Here is a 19,943-nt window from a genome sequence, read left to right as displayed (position 1 = left end):
GTGGTAGTGACTCAATTAATTACTACACAGAAAAAAATTTCAACACAAAAGTTTGATTAATACGGGAAGTGACCACTCATGACTGGAAAACTCTCGCTGGACCATCGAATTGACGCGAGCCTCGCCTAAGCTGTTAAATGGCCTGATGTGCCTTAGGGTCTACGCAATAAATAAATTAACCATACGAAGAGTTGGGTGGTTGGTTGAGCGTATTTCGGCGCGCAGAACACCCGAAAATTACAAAAATGAACTTTTGGCAGCAATTCAAAGTTTCAGGACGAAAATGTGAAATTCGAGGAAACCGCTGATAAAGTTTCTCTGCATTGTTGCCGGCTCTAGGAACGATTTACTTTAAATATTCATGACATCATTAATGACTCAAATGATTTGAAATGACCCAGGTGTTTTAGAAGTAATACGAATACCTCAACATCGAAACCTGAAATCAGAGGCGGATCCAGCAATTTGGCAACACCGGATTCTCTTCATTTAAACCTATGCTAAACAATCGATTCTTGTCGGAGCACCTAGCCCCTCCAAGAATCGATACATTTCCATAGGTTTGAATGGAGAAAAACAATGTTGCCAATTAGCTGAATCCGCCAATGCCTGAAATTCGATACTTTCGACCCCAAATCGGTTTTTTTGCTGTACTAGACAATGCGGCTCTCCACCTCAGGGCACGATACCCGTTACATTTGCTACCAATAATTCCTCTTAGTTCAACAGTAACTTTGTTTGTCTTTGGGAGTTACAACTGGCAATGTCTGGTAGTCGGCCGGGGAGTTGGCAAGAGACACACGTTTTGATGTATGTTCCGGGTGATATTAACACGATACACTCGGTCGAATGGATAATCAATAAACAGGGGGCAGTGTCCGTGGGGCGGGGGGCGGAAGAGGGTGTGTTAGTGATAGCATCATCGCGGCTCTGCAGATCATTACACCGGGACACCTCGTGTACACACTCTCAGCAGCAAAGTTAGTATGTTGATCATGCGGATGAATCTCGCTCTTGGTCCCAGTCCACCGTGCTAAGGAAGAACGCCGTATGAGCCTTCAGACGTTGCCAAATTCCCTTTGACAAAATACGAATTTTCTGGGAAATTTGTGAATATTTTTCTTTCGATTTTTCAGAGGATATAGTTCGTAATTTGATCTGAAGTGGCCGAAAATTTCAAGGCAAAGTATTCATAGCTTTCTTCAAAAATTAATATTTTCCAGGAGGGAATCTGGTAACATTTGAATGCTCTTACGACGTTTTTCCTAAGCACGACAGCAGTGTACACTGATACACTCAACAGTGATTCTCTTCAGCTGCGCAGCCGACGCGGTGTATTGAATGAAGCGCCCTAATACTGGGTTAACATTCGTACCATACTCTGTAAGGGATCAAAGCTCTCAGTGGTTTTGTGCGGAAAAGGATTAGCGTAATTTGGCAGGCTTTATGTTCATTTTCTTACTGACATAATTCTTATGCGTGGTTGAGCGAGTTGGGGGTGAATCGGCGGTGCAACCCGCAAAAATGAGATTTCATCGAGCAATCTACAGCGGTGCTTAAACTTCATTCAGTTTTCAGGAACCATGCTTGATTTTTGAGCGCCATGTGCGCAAAGGCAAAAGCCAGAGCAATAGAGGTAAAAAAATTAAAAAATAAGGAGAAGATGAAGGGGAAAATGGGTATAAAAATATGAAGAAGAAGGAAACGTGAGAGGAAGAGAGGAAAAAGGGGGCCTTTCATTATTTAATACACTTACCGCACCTAAAAGGATACATGAAGTTTCACCAATTTTACACTCCACTCTATTCAAGAAAATGTTGTAAGTGGAAGGAAAGAGGAGTCTGAAACCCATTTGAGCGCCTGCAAGACTGCATGAATACTTCACGCATTGCGAGTACTCTACCGTGTGCCGTACGAGCTGCTAGCGCCTGCAAGACTGCAAGGATACTTCACGCATTGCGAGTACTCTACCGTGCGCCGCGCGCGCTGCTAGTGCCTGCAAGACTGCATGGATACTTCACGCATTGCGCAAAACATACACTAAAACTAAATAAATAGGCATAGCGGATATTTAAGGAGAATGTTAAATGATTCTTCGCAGAGCAACAAGAAGTGGTGGGACCTAGTGAGAGGACCATAAAAATACCCTCTGCTGCTCGGGTGATTTCTTTTAGCGTCGTAAGCTTCCCCTGTAAAGTTACAATTTTATTTTTTTAGTGTTTAAAGCTGCTATTCTCCGAGATGAAATGGAAAATTTGGGATAACCAACGAAAAATCTCCATCAAGAATTCAGGAATATATACATGGATTGATAAATTAAAATCTGGATAAACACATGCATTGGTTTAAATACATTTTAATGCCAAAGGCTGACTAAGCTACACAGAACATGGTAAAATGATTGACAAAAAAAAAATCGGGCTACAAGCCAAAAATAAATTAAACAAATAATATTTCAAACTACATAGAGATGAGATATAATAAAAACTTACAGGAAACAACAACTTCTCTTACTTACTTCGTTTGCTCGAAACGTTTGTTCCGTTTCCTATAAGTTTTTTTTATTATTTCTCATCTCTATGTATTTTGAGATATTATTTCGCCGTTTCCCCCATGAAAGAACGTAACTAAATTCCAGTGTATCCAAATTTTCCCTCGCAAATCGCTTTTTTACCAAGAGAATCTCAGGCATTTCTATCTGGAAATTTCACCGATTTTTCTTCCGATCTCATAAAAAAATAGAAAAATTTTGAACTAAAATCACACAGGTGCACTTATGTAAAACAATTGAATTGTTTGAATCAAGTTTGCAACTTGGGAATGGAGTTACATTCCTTCGTCCGGAAAACGACGATTTGTTTAATTTATTTTTGGCTTGTAGTTCGATTTTTTCCCCAATCATTTTACCATATTCATTGGTTTGAATTTGTCCATTAGTCTTGGCAAAGCTTCAGAGTTTCCACACTGTAACCGAAACCACACAAGTAAAAGACACGCCTTCAGTTTCGCTAGAGACGGTTCCGAAACGCCCTCGTCCTGATTGATGATTTTCGCGAGTTCCTTTGGTTTTAATCGGATCAACCTACTGAATCGAGCCGGGGCTGGGGACATCCATCACTTCCGACGCGACGATGGCAAGGCCCGGGCAGGGACAGAAGGGAGAGGCATACCTATTTATCATGCATTAACGCGAATACGCCGATAAAGCTAATCCTCAGCTAAGCGATTAAAGTTCCGGGGAAGTTGCTGTCGTGAAAAGCGCAAAATCTGCCGCCCGGATCACTAATTACACCATCAAAAGCTTTCGTACGGCAGTCACGAACTCGCAAAAAGTCTCGCTAACTCGGAGATAGCTTCGATTCTGCGTTGCCAATCGTCAGGCGCTCATAATCAAGTTTCAGTGACAGGCATTCTGTTCGGATTGAAGATTCGCAATGGAATATGCTTCATTAAACGTTTCGAAGAGAAGGAGAGGAAGAAAGAAATGAGTGAATAAATGAAATAAATCTTTACTCTCCTACACTGAGAAAAAAATTCTCGGCGTTTTTACTACGGTCCGTTGGTACCTTTACCATCTCACTTTTTTTTTACCAATTATTGGTAATTTTACCAAGACAGACTGGTAAGCTTACCTAAAAACCGGTATTTTTACTGTTTTTTTTTTCAGGTAAGAATACCACTTTTATTGGTAATCCATTCCCGGTAACTTTGTCATTTTATCTCGGTTATTCTACCACATTCGATAAAAAATATTGGCTTTTTTACCGGGGTCCAGTAAAATTACCAAGAAAGTCAATAATTTTACCGAGATTTCTCAGTAAAATTACCAATTCCATAAATGGTAATTTTACCAAGAAAAAACTGGGATCAAATAGAACCCTGAATTCTTGGTAATTTTACCCTTTTCTTAGTAAATACACCGAGATTTTTTTATCATTGAAGGAGAGGAAGAAAGAAATAAATGAATAAATGAAATAAATCTTTACTTTCCTGAGGGATTTTTTTTCTGATCCTCCCCCGTCCTCACCGTAAGTCACTCGTAAGGCATACTCAGGCATACCCCTAAGTAAATACATACGTAAAGCTGGCTTAACTTCCTGGCTTAACTGCTAACTGGCTTAAATTTTTTAGGTATTGACCCAAGCTGCAGAAAGGTATTCAACCCATTTTTTTGGGTTTATCGAAAAAAATAAATAACTTTTAACAGATGAAAAATGTATTTCATTTGCTAAAAGCATCAATGGATTTCCACAATAAGAGAATCCCATTCTTTTTTTATACAGGAGGTTCCTTTGCAATCCATTGTAATGAATTGTAGTACTAGAAAATTGTTTTATTTTGTACTTCATTATCGACCACTCTCTCACCTTATCATTCTTTTCCTTCGTTCTCATCCCTTCTTACCTCCCTCTCTTTTTTGGTCCTGGCGCTTTCCTTCGTGGAAGACATTTCATTTTGAAACTCTATACACATACGTTTTTTCTTTCTTTTTTCCTCTTCTTTCGCAGTAAGTGTACAGGCGTTTCTTGGAATTTGCGCCAAGACAAAGACAACCACACGAGTATGCAGCTTTTAGTTTTCCGAGGAGAGCCCTCAGCTTGATTTCATTGTCAACGTCACCTCCAATCCAGATCGGGGGGAGTTCCAAAGACGAGGCCAGCCTTTGTTTCAATCGAAAAGAGTGGATTAGAGCCAAAGGGAATGTGATGGTTATTCAAAAAGGGCACAATTTCAATTAAGTTACTGAAACTGAATTTTCCTCCTTACTTAATTTAGATGATGGGAAATGTAGAGAGCGAGATTCTGATTCTCTTGATCGCATTGTTGGAACCAATGGATATCACAGCGTCTCCAATACATCAAAATATTGAGAGCAGGGTGGGGCAAAATACGTATAGAGTATGATGGAAAAAGGGGCAAGTTTTAGACCAAAAAAAGAGGATTACTTCGCCTCGTATGTCTAGCTTCATGGGTGCTTATAATCTCGTTAGATGGTGCCTATACGTTTCAGGACTTTTCACATACATACATAGTTCTAACGGTAAACATCTTAGAAGAAACTGATTGCACGATGATGGGCCAATGATTCTTTATGTGCTGAAAAAGGTTAACAAGTGCCCATATTATTACTCATTACAGTATTTTAATTACATTCAATCAATTGGATGGAAACGATTTCTCTACTTTTTTTTTAAATATTTTGTATGAAGAAAAAATGGTCTTACTCTTATAACTTTTTAGGAGACGCTGAATTTAAAAGTCAGCTTCTTGCGGCAGACTTGACTCATGGAAGAAACTTACGGTTGAGCTCAACTTCCAAGAGCAGGATCATATAATGGGACGACGAATACATCATTTTTTTAAAGCAAACAATCATAATGCAGTAACGAAACTTTGAATCATCTCATTTCGACGGATGCTCGAAGTTTAGAATTTTTCAAATAATCTTCAGAGCAATGTAACAAGTTCATCTCGCTCCAGACCAATTTGTTTCCGTTATTAATTTAGACGTGTGAAGCTTTTAATTAAAGCAACTGAAAATTCATTAAACTTAGGCCAGGAAACTAAATGATAAGAGGCAGCTAAAGGCTGACATGATTCCATTCTTCTACGCAGTTACATAGTGCGCCTCTAATGAAATGGTGGTAATAATAAAGCGCTAAACATTTACTCTAATGGCTAGAGTTCCGCAGTACGGCCGGCCGGCGGCGGGGCATTCTGTGAGGATTCTCCTAATGGAATCTGCGCGTAAGATGGTAGCCGAGGATGCAGTGTAAAACTAAAGTAACTCATCTGAGCTGAGAAATTTTCAGAAGATCGTACATCCACATTATAGCTCTTCAGCAGTTGTGCGCTTTCTCAAACCGCGCAAAGAGGGTGGCTCTGTGTTTTGCTCCATAGTGCGAAAAGCATCATACCTAGCCGTAGTTTCGTAAAATACACAGCTCGTTCTGAAATATAGGTCTGCAATGATGTTTAACAACGCCGCAGCGTACAAGAATTGGGGCGTTACCAAATGTTATCTGAAAGGGTGTTTCTTCTCGAACGAAACTAATTTTGTCTTAGATAACTATACAATGGGCCTACCCTACAGGCAGGCATTACACTACAGGTTTCCTCTTCAAAGTTTCACGAAATAACACGAATCTTACGACGGGAAGTCTGGGTATTGATTCTTAAACAAGACATATTAGTGATTACAATAATTGACATCGGTTAAAAGGCAAACATACAAATGACTTCACTTACATAATCTAATTTCCATTTGATCTGTGTTCAAAATACTTGTCAATATTTCGTTCCGGAGTTGATTTTTGGAATTTCCGTTGTGTAAATCGCTTCTTGCGTAAGATTTTTAAGAGAGACATGTGACTTAAGTACTGCCTGGTTTATATCTTGCCGATTAGCCCGTTGTGTAAATTCCAATTAGAATTCTCTGAAAACTTCAACGTCAGGTAATAAGAAGTCAAAAGATTCTAATTTCATTTGCAAAAATTTGTCAAAGCTTTTATACTGATGCAGCATGTCCCGTAAACCGTATTTTGTCATCAGAGATGAGTCAAATACGAGCGCCCTATGGAACCTCACTGTGCATGCATGATGTTGCCTCATCCGTTAATATACGGGAGGGATCGCGCTTTGAGGTTCCTGTGCACACATGATCAAAGCAGAGTCCATTCTGAGGCACGCTAAACTCCACTTAATTTGCAGTCAAAAGGGGTTGATCGCACTTCTGACAGCCGATAACCAACGGTCAGCAATCGCACCATTTTGAGCACTTATACTTTCTACTTGGTTTCGATAATAATGGACCACTAGACAAGGTACGAATTTCAGCATTCTGATACAAGTTTCTTCACCAAACTTTCACGTAAAACACGATGCGCACAACGAAAATTACCGAAATCAACTCCTTCCGAAGATATTTAATGATTCTTGGTGCGTGAATTGAAACCACCCGCTCATGAACACTAATGGTCTACGTGATTCACATCGCGCGCTAAACGTTATCATGAACGTCTCTGCGATAAAAAAATCTGGCAACCTCAATCTTGACGCTTTGGCTCAGCTATAGCAAATTACTTATAGTTTGAAAAACACATGGTGGGAGAGGAACATTACTCGATTAAGAAGCTTGCTGAAACCGTTGTAGTGCGCGATTTGACTCACGTAGAGCTCTGAGTTTCTTGTGAGCGGGCAGTTTAAATTCCTCGTAACCAATGTGAAATAAAAATGTTAATATCTCAGTTAGGAGTTGGTTTCAGTAATTTTCGTTGCGCGAATCGTGTTGTACATGAAATTCTGGTTATGATACATGTATTAGAGTGCTTAAATTCGTACCTTGTCTAGTGGTCCATTAGAGCGATTATTAACCATCCGCTTGTCCCATGGGATATTATGTTGAGGAGTATACCCATGCATGGTAAGTCACGGCTGATTGTGAAATTCCTGCTGAATTTCAGTGTTAAAAATATCAGAACAGAACACACAAATTATGTCTATGTTGGTTACTTGTCCAAAGGTACGCAAGTTCTGTGCTCCCGTTATCTGCGGGTGGGTAAACGGAGCCAATGTTGCCTTCGATTAAGCCCCATGTCGGCCCCTGTCCTTCCCCAGGGAATCCCCCCCCCCCCCCCGGCCAATCCCGAATGCATTCACGAGGAAACACACAGATGCGTTAACTAGAATGCAACATTATATTCTGTTCACGCACCTGCGGACAACAGCAACACAGCTGCGTGCATGTTCCTTTGGATAAATAGCCGAAGTAAACGCACCGCCTTAACACACGCGCTCGAATTTTTTAACAGTGTTGCACTGATTATATATGCACATTAATTTTTTACTCGTCGGGGCTTCGCATGGAATGAGCGAAAGGAAGATATTTCAAAAAACACTTTTCGTGTTTTCGGTGAAATTTTCTGACAAACGATGGGAATCCTCTCAAAGAGGAGCTTTCAACCAAAATTTCATATTTTGATGTCTTCGATATGTTTGGGTAACAATTCGGCGTCTAATTAACCTAAAAGAACCACAATTTTAAGAGGGGCTAGAGAGATCCGCGCTTCTTGGCCCCATAGAGTTACATAGAGTCGTAATGTAAATGGGAGAGCTGGCGCCATTTTGAAGCATTTTCCAGGTCCCAAATTTCGAGACTTCTGTGTCACGCTGGGTCACTTTTTCGACACAAAATCGATTATTTTCGATACACGGGGACTAGGCAACGAGTAAACAGGAGGATAGGAATCACTAGAGTCACTTTATACGAGAGTCAGACAATTTGGCTCGAAGGATGTCACAACGGAAATAAAGATTACAGAAATTGAACGTTTTTCGTAATCTTTGATCGGCCCATTCTCAAATGCCTTTCTCCGTTCCTCCTCTCATTCCGTTTGTTCCTTGCCGAACCCGTAATTCCTGGTCCATTCCAGATTATAATCTTTGCAATGGTGAAATTGTAATCTTTATTCCCGTTTGTGACACTGTGGAGGCTAAAATACGGGAACCAATCAGAAATGGATTCAAATTGTCTTGACTCTCAGTATAAAGGGACTCTAGGAATCACTACGTATTTTACATCGCCCTTTTGGATCGAAATGTATCGAAAAAGTGACCGGAGCTCGGCGCACACCGGGCTCGGAACTCGTCGACCAGAACATGGCGCCAGCTCTCCAATTTACATGACGACTATACGTATTCTATGCTTGACCCACCGATCATTTCTCAAACGAGCGGCAACCCTGCGTATCAAGATTCAAGTTCACTTTCGGATGCACTTCAAATGATAGACGGCGACGGCGGCGCTTGCATTCGATTTTCGCACGATTTGTGGCAGGAAAGTGGGCCGGGCGGAGCGGGGGAGCGACGGGGAGAATATTAAGGGCAATAATCCTGGGAGGCGCCCTCCTCGTTCGGACCCGCCGATGCACTTGCACCCACGATCGCATCCTACCTCGTTAGCTAGACGCAGGGTTGCCAAAGTGCTCACAGTTCAATGCTGAATACTTATTTGGACTACATTTTGCAGTAACGAACTATTATGTCTGGCTCATTTTAAAAACAACGTGTGTGCCATTATTTTTCTTGTGCACGCAGATGGATACCACCATAGACGAGCCAAAAATGGATTGCATTTCGCAAAAAGGAACCAGGAGAATCGCCGTGTTGCTAAGATTGTGCAACTTCACCCTCCCCATAAGACTACTTTAATCGTGCAAAAATATGACATTTACGTGGACAATTTTGTCTTAAATTTACAGGTTTTAGCGGGTAAAATAGAACATTTTTATATAACTATAACTATATGAAATGAACAAGAATGTTCATAAATAAGCGTTATTCCGGAAAAATGAGTAAATTTATCTAAAAACTAAGTCAAATACGTGCTCTAACAACGACCAGTCATAATAATCGTAATGATTAATCACTCTGGATAATTTGATTTCATAGAATGGCTGCCCTATTCTGCTCTGAGAGCTCCATGACCGAACCTCAAAATTACCGACATGCCCGTACTCTTCCTGTACAGGTAATCTAGCTTGCTCCAGACCCGTAGCTGACTCGTAACAAATATAATTAAAGTGCTCTCAGTTTCCCGGAACTAGTACCGAATTTAAGAACTTTTGAAATTCTCCTGAATTTTTGAAATTTCCGGAATGTTGCGGATCATTTGCATTTTCCGGAACTTATGGAAAAAATCTAGAGAGAATCACGGAACTTTCGACAGTCATGGAGTAGGGAGAAACTGGAACAAATTACTTCCGAATCCGGCGACTTTTGACGGTCATGGAGTAGGAAAAATTGGAAAAATCAGTTCAGAATGCCGGAACTTTTGACGGACATGGAGTAGATGAAATTGGAACAAATAGTTCCGAATCCCGGACTTTTGACGGTCATGCGGAGTGGGAAAAATTGGAAAAAAAGTTCCGAGTCCCGGAACTTTTGACGGGCATGCAATGGGAGCACCATATAATTGTACACATAGTACCAATCTGGCACCGCTGCGCAGGAAACGCTTCGTGCACTCACCCAGGATACGCCAGCCTTCATTGCCCCCTTCGTCGAAATGGCGCGGCGATTTTTCATCTTCAAAATCAGGATTGCATCAATAACTCCGACGATGATCAATGACGATGCGTCGACTCGAGAATGGATGAGCGGGATGCGAATATCATTTTGCGCGAGGAAGTTTCCTACTTCTTTCTGGCGCAGTCATTTCCTACAAATGTGAAAGAGATCCTCTGAGCTCTTTTTATTCTCGTTATTCTTCCATATTTCCTTTTCGCATTTATCTCTCAAAATGGCCGCTCATTTATTCAGTCGTAGTACGTGTGATTTATTTGGTCCCGCAAGTAACTAAAGCTGTGGGGCACTGGAGAGGAATTGTATGGAATAGACATCGATGGCAAAAGTAAAACCGCGAAAAAAACTTCATGTAGATTTGGAAGTAACTTTTTCATTTATACTGTTACTGTTACACTACTTCAGCTGTATCATGTGACTAGATCGCTGCCGAGAGGGGTCGCAACACAACGCTGCCGTGCTAAGGAAGAACGCCGTATGAACATTCGAGAGTTACCAAATTTCCTTCGATAAAATGTTTATTTTTGAGGAAAGTTATGAATATTTTTCTTTGAAATTTTCAAGAACTTTGGGTAAAATTACGAACAAAATTGACTAAAAAATTGGAAGACAAAAATGCATAAATTTACCAGGAAATTCGTATTTTATGAAAGGAAATTTGGCAACGCCTGATGGCTTATACGGCATTTTTCCTTAGCAAGGCAGAACGGGCCTGTTGCAAACTTCAGCTAAAGCAAAAAGATGAGTTGTTTCTTACAGTAAATGGCTCGAAAATCACGATGGGTACAGGGCCGGATCAAGGGGGTGGCCACATGGGCCGCGGCCCATGGCGGCAAAATTTAGGGGGCGGCAAATGCAGTCTTTTTGAATGTAGGTATGAAAAAATGAGAGAAAACGATCGGATTCAGAAAATAAATTAGAAGCGAGAAAATAAGGCGACAAAATCTCTCATTTCCAGTAAAAGTACTATAGTAATTTCTAATTTTGTCGTCTTTCGGTGATACAAGAGACAACACCTTTAATTAGTCGAGTTAAGAGAGAAACCAAACACGCAATTTGACCTGGAACGGAGCGGCGCGGCGGTCGGCATGAAACACATAGCGCCTACAAGACTGCATGAATACTTCAAGCATTGCATCAAACACACTGCGGTCAGCAGAAGTCGGTTTGAAACGCATAGCGCCTACAAGACTACATGAATACTTCACGCATTGCGCCAAACAGTGTGGTTAGCAGCGGTCGGCGCGGCGTGAAACGCATAGCGCCTACAAGACTGCATGAATACCTCGCGCATTGCGCTAACACAGTGCGGTCGGCGCGGCGGTGGAAGTTAAAATTTTTAAGCACATTTATGTTTGTTCTTTCATAATTTTTTCGTTCTTTTTTATAAAGGGAAGGCCTTGTCCAAACAGGGATGGGTTGACGGAACTGAACTTTTGTTAGCGTAACTTTACAATGTGCGTGAGAAATATGCGCTGCTTTAAGCTTCCTCCAACTCTTTCTTGCTCACTAGGATGCTACGCAATACTCTATGTCACCGACGCCAACCCGCCAAAATACACGTGACGAGCTGGGATTTTAGCAACCGACGCACAGTGGATCGAGTCAATAGGAGAGGTCGAACACGAAATGTTTTACTAAAACTGCAAAGTTTGATGTTTAGTTCGTCAAATTTTAAACTTCAAGGGGTGCTTTTGAGTGAAAATTTTACGAGGAAACCAATGATGCCATTTTGAGAACGTCAAAGTCTTGTTTAAACGTAGTTATGAGCTTTTAAAGTTTCCGAAGTTTGTCCGACCTCTCCTGTAAACTCGATCCACCGTGCGGCGAGTTTATATTTACACTTGTCTTGCGTTGATGAAGACCATGGTGCTTCCTCACGATTTGGGAGCGAAAGCGTCAGCCATGTTGAATATAGTTTAGCATCCTATTCCGCAAAAGTTGGATGGATCGACTCCTCTTACGAAATTTTAACTAGTGCCTTAGTATACATATTTTATGAAGCGAAAAACTTAAAAAACGCATATTTCTTACACATAAAATCTTACTAAAACCTTATGCACGAACGATTTTGCCAAGATGTGACCTTTTTCCTAGCTTAGAACTAGGTCTATAGGGCCCTTATATTGTAGAGGCAGGCAACATATATGTGCGGGAAGTGGCCAAGTCGGCTCTAAGTTATTCTATATCTTGCGTCATACAAGTCCATTTCCACGTGGGATTATTCCAGGGATCACAACGTATTAAAGATACCCATACTAATTAATGCTAATACTAATGTTGTGCAACCTGACGGTACAAATAAATAAATTAATAATACATACCTGTGGCGTGGCTTGCTTCGCGATACATCGATATTTATCCGCCGTATAAACCTACGGAAAAATATCGCTAGACAGAGTGTTCGCAACGAACGCCTTGATAATCGATTATTTACTACAGCTGAAAATGGGAGAATATCGACATATCGAAAATTACGCCACGCCACTGATACATACGCAAAATACGGGAAGGAGATAGGTGCTCTTTTCGAGAGCAACGGTCCGTACAAAACTGCTCTGCCATTAAAAACAGAGCCCTCTCGACTCGGAGCAAAGGCGCCAGCGAATGAAAACAAACCGGCTTATTCCGCTCGGTTTCCGTCAACATTTAAAATGATCCGCCGCGAATCCGCGCCTTTTCGCAACAACCACCTCCCGCTAATCTAATACCTACTCCTGCGTTAAGGAGAAACGCCGTATGAGAATTCAGGCGTTGCCGAATTTCCGTTGATTAAAGATGCGTTATCGTATATGCGTTATGCGTATTAAGTTTTAAGTTATAAGTTAGTTATTCTTATCCAACATCTAGGTCGTAATTTATTTTGTGAATAAGATCCTCTCCAAAATTTTACGCTGTTATCCCTTAGGTAATTGAATTTATGTATATTTCATGCTTGGATCACTCAATAGATATACGTGCTTTTAAAAACGAGCTCACTTGGTTCCTTCATACTGGCTCGTGGATTTTTTCTTCCGATTCTTCAAATAATTTAATTCGCAATTTAATCTCAAGATTTTCGAATTTTCAAAGAAAAATAGGCATAACTTTTCCTAGAGTGCCTATATAGGTAGCGCCGACGCATGTCGGTAATTTTGCGGTTAGGTCATGGAACTTTGAGGGCCAATAAGGGCAGTCAACCTATGAATTTAAATTATCCAGAGTGAATCATTATTACAATTGTAGCAACCCTCCGTTCGTAAAACACGTATTTGACTTAGATTTTTCATACATTTACTCGTTTTTGCGGAAGGACGCTCATTTATAAATATTGTTGGCCATCTTGATTTGATATTTAAAACTAAAGATTGGCAGTGAAATTATTTAGGTTAGAAGGTTGGCTGCCCTTTTGGGCCTAAGAGCTCCATGTTTCGATATGTTCGTTCTCTTCCTACATAGGTGATCTATTCCGACGGATCAGCGAATTTTATTTGCGACCTCAAGTTTTTTAAAATTTCCAGGAAAACTAAGCATAACCTTCCCCTAAAAGAAAGCATTTATCGAAGGCAATTTGGCAACGTCCGAATGTTCATACGGTGTTTTTCCTTCGCATGGTATAGTACCAGGCAGACAAGGGCCTCGGGTAATTCCATTCGGTTGACTACGCATGAAAACAAGATGCAAGCCCGATTGGTTCAACTCCCCATGTTGGACTTACGTGCAACAGTACAGCTTAAAATTGGAACGATTGGAGCACGAAAGGAAAAAATTCTTCGATTTTTTAAAAAACAACTTATTTGCCATTGATCGCTCAATTACAAATAAGTGAATTTAAAAACGAGCTCACTTGGTTCCTTTATATTGGACTCGGAATCACCGAAGGCAGCTTTTCCGCTCGACGTTAAAAATAAATGAAAATGCGAGGGTGTGTACTGCCGTGCTAAGGAAAAACGCCGCATGAGCCTTCAGGCGTTGCCAAATTTCCTATAGTAAATCATGAATTTTCCGGAAAATTTTGGACTATTTTTCCTCCGATTTTTCGGATAATTTTGTTCACGATTTCACCTAAAGCTCCTGAAAATTTCAAGGAAAAAAATTCATAACTTTCTTCAAAAATAACTATTTTCTGAAACAAAATTTGGCAACTCTTGAGTGTTCATACGGCGTTACGGCAGTGTAGCCTCCATCCCGCTCCGCATGCCGCCGATATTCATCCCTCGAGGTAATTTCGGGGGTGAAATAATGACGCCCAGTGCCCGGTGGTCGATTGAATCCCTTCGAGGTAAGCAGTGCATTTATTGGCTCGCTGCCTGCATGAAAAAGAGGAAAAAATAACGTTGAAATCGTTCGATGCATCCTCCTCTTCGAAAGCACACGCACACGCGCTCGACTAATGAACTTTCGATACGCGCACTCAAGTTTTTCCGGCACACTGGCTTCCCCTTGTTTTGATCCTTTGAAAGTTCCCGAAGAACTCCGCCACCCCCTCTTCCTGATCGAATTACAAATATATTTCAAAGAGGGAGTGAGCAGTTTTGTACGCGCTACTGACTGAGCTAGCTATCGTAAAAAGGAGAACTTAGATGCGAGGTTGAAGTGAATAATGGTTGAAGCGCACAAAAACTCGAGAGCCTAAAATTCTTCGCAAACCAAGAGGCTTAGAACTTATGAAGTTTGGGCTCTTTGGACTCTTATCCTTCAGTTGATGAAGTGAATGGACACTAGAACCTTAGTAAATGCGGCGATTTCTCTCTGTATTGAACTTAAAATATGGTCCTTAGAAAGGGAGAGGAAAATGTTAGGTTCAATAACAAGGAAGTAGAGGTTTGTTTCTAAAATCTGTGGAGGGTAAAAGGTTGAAGAAAGAGCATAGCAGTCAATAACATTGAAGGTGTTTCTGATGTTGGGAGTTAGAGGTTGCGCTGGGTTTCAGAAATTTGATTGGCTAGTCTTACTGATCACAAAAAATTGCAATTGTTGAGGGGTATGAATTTTAAACTTGATCGAGTGTTTCTGAGGTTGTTCATCAGCCTTGCCTCTTGCTTCATACAAAAACCTATACACCCTTATTCCGAGGGATTTTTATTTGGAAATACTCTCTCCATTTTTATCTTGATTCTATGACAAGAATTGTTATTTCTGAGCCAAAACATGGTTGAATTATTCTAGCAACACGCGATAGTACTTAACAGGTTTTTAATTTCAACTCTTCAGTGGATAAAAAAAAATGTTTTAACGGCCTATCTGAAAGTGTCTAGCTACGTTACTAATTGTTAAGATTTTGCTTTCATGAGTAAAATATGGAAAGTTTGGATCATGACACATCCACTCATTGATCGTCGAAGTTTTAACAAATAGCAAGTCTAATGCAAGAAACGCTTTGAAATCATTGAAATGGAGATTCCTCTTCACAAACTGTTTGAAAAAAAGATTGTTTCTACTGATCCAAAATAGCCCCTTTCAAATTAGGTATAATAATAGTGTTGAGAAAAATGCATTGAGAAACGGAATACGGATAACGAAATACTTTCATCATTTATCTTATTCATTGTTTAAAACAAGGCAGGAACATCTGACTTTGTCGAAGTGTCAGGTTCAGGTTCAGGTTTAGGAGCAGGTTCAGGTTCGGATTAGGATTTTCACTGCACATCCGACCTATTAAAGAGTGTCTAATCCAACACGAATCTAGTTACCTCCGTTAGTTCCTCATTCTCTGGTTTAAAGACGGTCTGTTGGCGAGACTAACCGCTAGCGCGATTCTACTTAAAATGCTCACACATGGGTATTAAGTCCAATCATCTAATGTAGAAGTAAACATAAATGCACACAGTGATGCAATTTTCTTGGTCAGACCTGTGCAACGCGCACAGCTATCTCAAACAAATGTTGTGTTCATAAATTAATTATTATTAATGCTCCGAAGCAGCACCGAGAGAAAGGATATAATTTAGAAAATCATATGTGTTAAGAGATAATTATGTCACGTCACGGTCCGGCAGGTACGAGTAAGCATGAACCGGACGCTATAAACGAAAACACACCCATTTTATCACTTTAATTTCATTATGAGCAACTGAGTTCCGGAGTTCCGAGGACCGGTTGATCGATATACAAATTGTTGTGAGAGAAAAACTCAATTTTTCACGAGTGTAACAAACGGCAAATTTTCGCAAAGGAATGTGAAAGACAAAAATAACTGGTACAAACCCAAAACGAAATTTCCTTTGTAAAAATTTGTTCTTTATCTCCCTGAGGAATGGTATTGTTGGAATTATTTTTGACCAAAAGGTAGGAAGCAACAGTTGACCGTCTTCGACATCTGTCAGTTGTTTTGTTTGTTAAGTTGGTAAAAGCGAAATTTCATCCAGAAAAGGTGTAATATTCGATTACACTTTGCCTAATTTGTGAATGTTGTAACTTTTGAAGAGAGACAACCATGGATTGTCTAATTGAAGCAAAGTATATACTCATGAGCAATACATAGATTGCGTGAGGAAAAAGTTACGAGATCCCAAAAAAGATTTCTGACTTCATATTTTTGTCTAGAACGCCTGAAAAAAAAAACTAAAATTTTTTTCGGTGATTCCCATTTTTTTCGAAAATTTTAAAAGTGAACTTTTGGAGGCTTAAAGTTGTTTTCTTCATTGTTCCTTCTTCTCCTGGACGAGGTAAAGAGCTAAACATCAAACTCCGGAACCACCGCATCTACACGCTGAAAAATAGTTCTGTTCACAAGGCTCCTGCACTTATTTTGTAACAGTCACAGAAACTTCCGCTGTGAGGACAGAGTACTCTGTTCTCACGACCGAAGCTCTGTTCTCACATCAGAAAAATTCTGTAAGTGTAACAAAGAAACTGCAGGAGCCCTATGAATAGAAGGTTCTGTCGTCAGCACCATCTACTTTTTTCTGTGTAAAGGACCAGGCTTGAGAGACCCTCGTCATGCTTTGAGCCTAAGTACACATCACCATAAACCTGTGATCACCCTGTATATTACAGCTCCGACCACACCTAGAGTCCCTTTATACCCAGAGTTAAGACAACTCACTTTTGGTTCGGCTGAAAGTGGCCTAAAAAAAAATCCAATTCTGATTGGTTCTCGCTCATGGAGGCCGAAACGAGTGCACCAAGATGGCGGTACCTCGAATGTGAACAAGAATAATGAAAATATCACCTAATTGTGGTTTATCAAGAGTAAATTGTCATTTCCATCGGTCCAAAATGAAAATAGATTAAGAAATTATTCACAAACCAATCTCATTTTCTTTTTAATTGATCAATTTGTTGATGTTGTTGTTTTTGTATGACAGACATCGCAGGATTCCTGATCCTTATCCCTCAATATCGTTCGTTTGGGTGCACTCGTTTCGGCCTCCATGGCCAGCCAAGGCCGGCTGCCAGTCAGCTGATAGTCGAGTTGTCTTAACTCTGGGTATAAAGGGACTCTAACCACACCTGTCCACGCACGTGTTAATTATTCGAGGCGTTGAACCGCACAGGACGACATCTCCGACACTGATGAACACAGGGTGATTTCCCGGTGGTCTGATCGTGTCGGCAAGATCGGATAACCATGTCAACCGACCAAAGTTGCTAAGTGAGGAATGAAGATGGAGTCGTTGAGTGGTTAATTGAATGAGACGGGAAACCAAGTCGTGCAAGATTTCTGCCGTGCTAAGGAAAAACGCCGTATGAACCTTCAGGCGTTGCCAAATTTCCTTTGGTAAATCATGAATTTTCGGGAAAATTTGCAAATACTTTTCCTCAGATTTGCCAGACAATTTTGTTCACAATTTCACCTAAAGTTCCCGAAAATTTCAAGAAAAAAGATTCATAACTTTCTTCAAAAATAACTATTTTCTGAGACGAAATTTGGCAACTCTCGAATGTTAATACGGCGTTTTGCCTTAGCACAGCAGATTTGGCGCGCATCCATCCGCTTTTGGCCCGCACGAGAGCCGGGCACGATACTGACCACTCTCAACTTGTTATTGGCTAGTCCAGGGAAGTGGAGTGCAATGGGGATTTTCACTTTAACCATGTAATTTTGAGTGATGTTTCGACAGAAATACGATGGTAACTGATTATAATCTGATCCCCAGCTCAGGAAAGCTGTTGAAGTTGGTCGCGTGATGGAAACGCTGTAACCTGGTCTGAGGGAAAGCCATCTCCATACGATGTCCCAGCAGCATGAACGGATAATATTTCTGCCGTGATAGCGGAGAGAGCAGTAAGTGCATGCTGGAATGAACCTTGAGACACATGAAAGCATGTGCTAACTATGGTTCATACACAAATGCACTAACTGCTCTCTTTGCTATCACGACTAATTTTCCAGTTCAGGTTCGATTCTTAGGATGCAGATATGATTTAACGGTAATGTGAATTTTTTTCCAAAATCGCCTAGCCACAAAACAACGGTCCTCTAAATTTCTCAAAAATCACGTGGTTTATCTTCAGTTCTGTCCAGAATTTTGCTTCCTCTTTAACCCTCTAAAAATGATCCTGAGTATTTTGCATCTTGGGTTTCATTTCATGTTTGGGCTTAAAGAGAGCCCTCTAATTTTTGCACGAAGGGTTACACATCGATACCAGCTAACTGAAAATTTCGCCGAAGATGAGTTAGCGACTTTCCCGCATTCTACAGTATAAATAACGCGAGCTGATGATCTTAGTTATTTCCAATTCCACATAGGAGCACTTTGATGTTTACAAAAAAATTGCAAACCGAACCTCAAAGGTACAAAAATGGCATAGTTTTTACCATGTCCTGTAAAATCGTCAATTCGCAGATAGGCGGTTTCGTTCCTCAACCCTCGACACACTGGTTTTTACTCATAAAATTCCCTAGAATTTCAGCTCCCCCTAACTAGGGCAACTTTGGATTGCCAAAGCGCCTTCAATTTCATGAAGATGCAACACGGACATCCGTTGAGTTGGTATAGTTGCATCAAGGCGTTCAGTTAATTCAAGCAGTCGCCGATACTTGGGTAATCGAATGGCTCGACCAATGATTAATATTTCCGGGATAGGTTTATCGAGGTTGTTCGATAACGATTCGACAATCGACTCACCGGCCTGCCAGTCGAGACAAAAGGCACCTCGACCAATTTCCATGCACATAAAGTTTAGGGGTCCTGTACTGTTGTTACATCCCTTATCGTATCGAGCAAAGTGAAACCGATAGGGCTGTTCTACATTTTGGGACTTAACACTGGAAGGGATTTAATCCATCGGAGGGTGCAGATGCGTTTGCCCGGGAGCGGCTCTAGTCTGCACGTAGCGTCATTACAAGGGATTATCAGAGACGAACTACGGATGTCAGGTGTCTTGTCATTCTATCGTGATGCACTTCAATAATTCTCTCTGACGTGCTCGTTAATAGGAGCGGGTGATGGTTCTCCCTTATTGAATGAGAGTGAAAACAGAGATGCCAAATTGTGTATTTTTGCGTAGATGAGCTGGTCCCGTTGCTGTAGTTCAGCATTCAAAAGTAAACGCTGTTTAACACTCGATTTTGATTCAAAAGGTTGCTGATAAACCTCTTTGAACCACATGGATTATGTGCGTGTAGTAAATGAGAAATAATAATGAATGGAAGAATATTTTTCTACAACATTGCGTTCAGTTTGTTTGTGGTTCTGGCTTTTTCGTTAAAGAATATTAAAGTGAATTTTTTAAAGAGGTTATAACGCCTGCACAGTTCCTCAAAGATTGCTCCGTTCAATTTTTGTAAGAGACCAAAAAATTTTTAAAGATTTTTATTAAAAATTGAAAAAGGTGTTCAAAATCTAAGACACTTCCTAAAATCAGAAACCTGAAACCTACGAACAATAGAGAAGAGTCAATAAACAGACTTCGTTTCAGGTGCACCATTAATA

The 19,943-nt window shown here is 40.5% G+C and overlaps 1 protein-coding gene across 7 annotated transcripts in view; it reads right to left on the bottom strand.

Annotated features, from left to right (window-relative positions):
- LOC109032066 (uncharacterized) overlaps positions 1-19,943 on the bottom strand; it is a 296,669-nt gene that overhangs the window by 73,810 nt on the left and 202,916 nt on the right. The window lies entirely within an intron of this gene.

This window comes from Bemisia tabaci, chromosome 7 (assembly GCF_918797505.1).
Source record: "Bemisia tabaci chromosome 7, PGI_BMITA_v3".
NCBI lineage: Eukaryota > Metazoa > Arthropoda > Insecta > Hemiptera > Aleyrodidae > Bemisia > Bemisia tabaci.
Note: the sequence above shows the minus strand (reverse complement) of the source record. Positions and strands in the feature narration are given on the sequence as shown.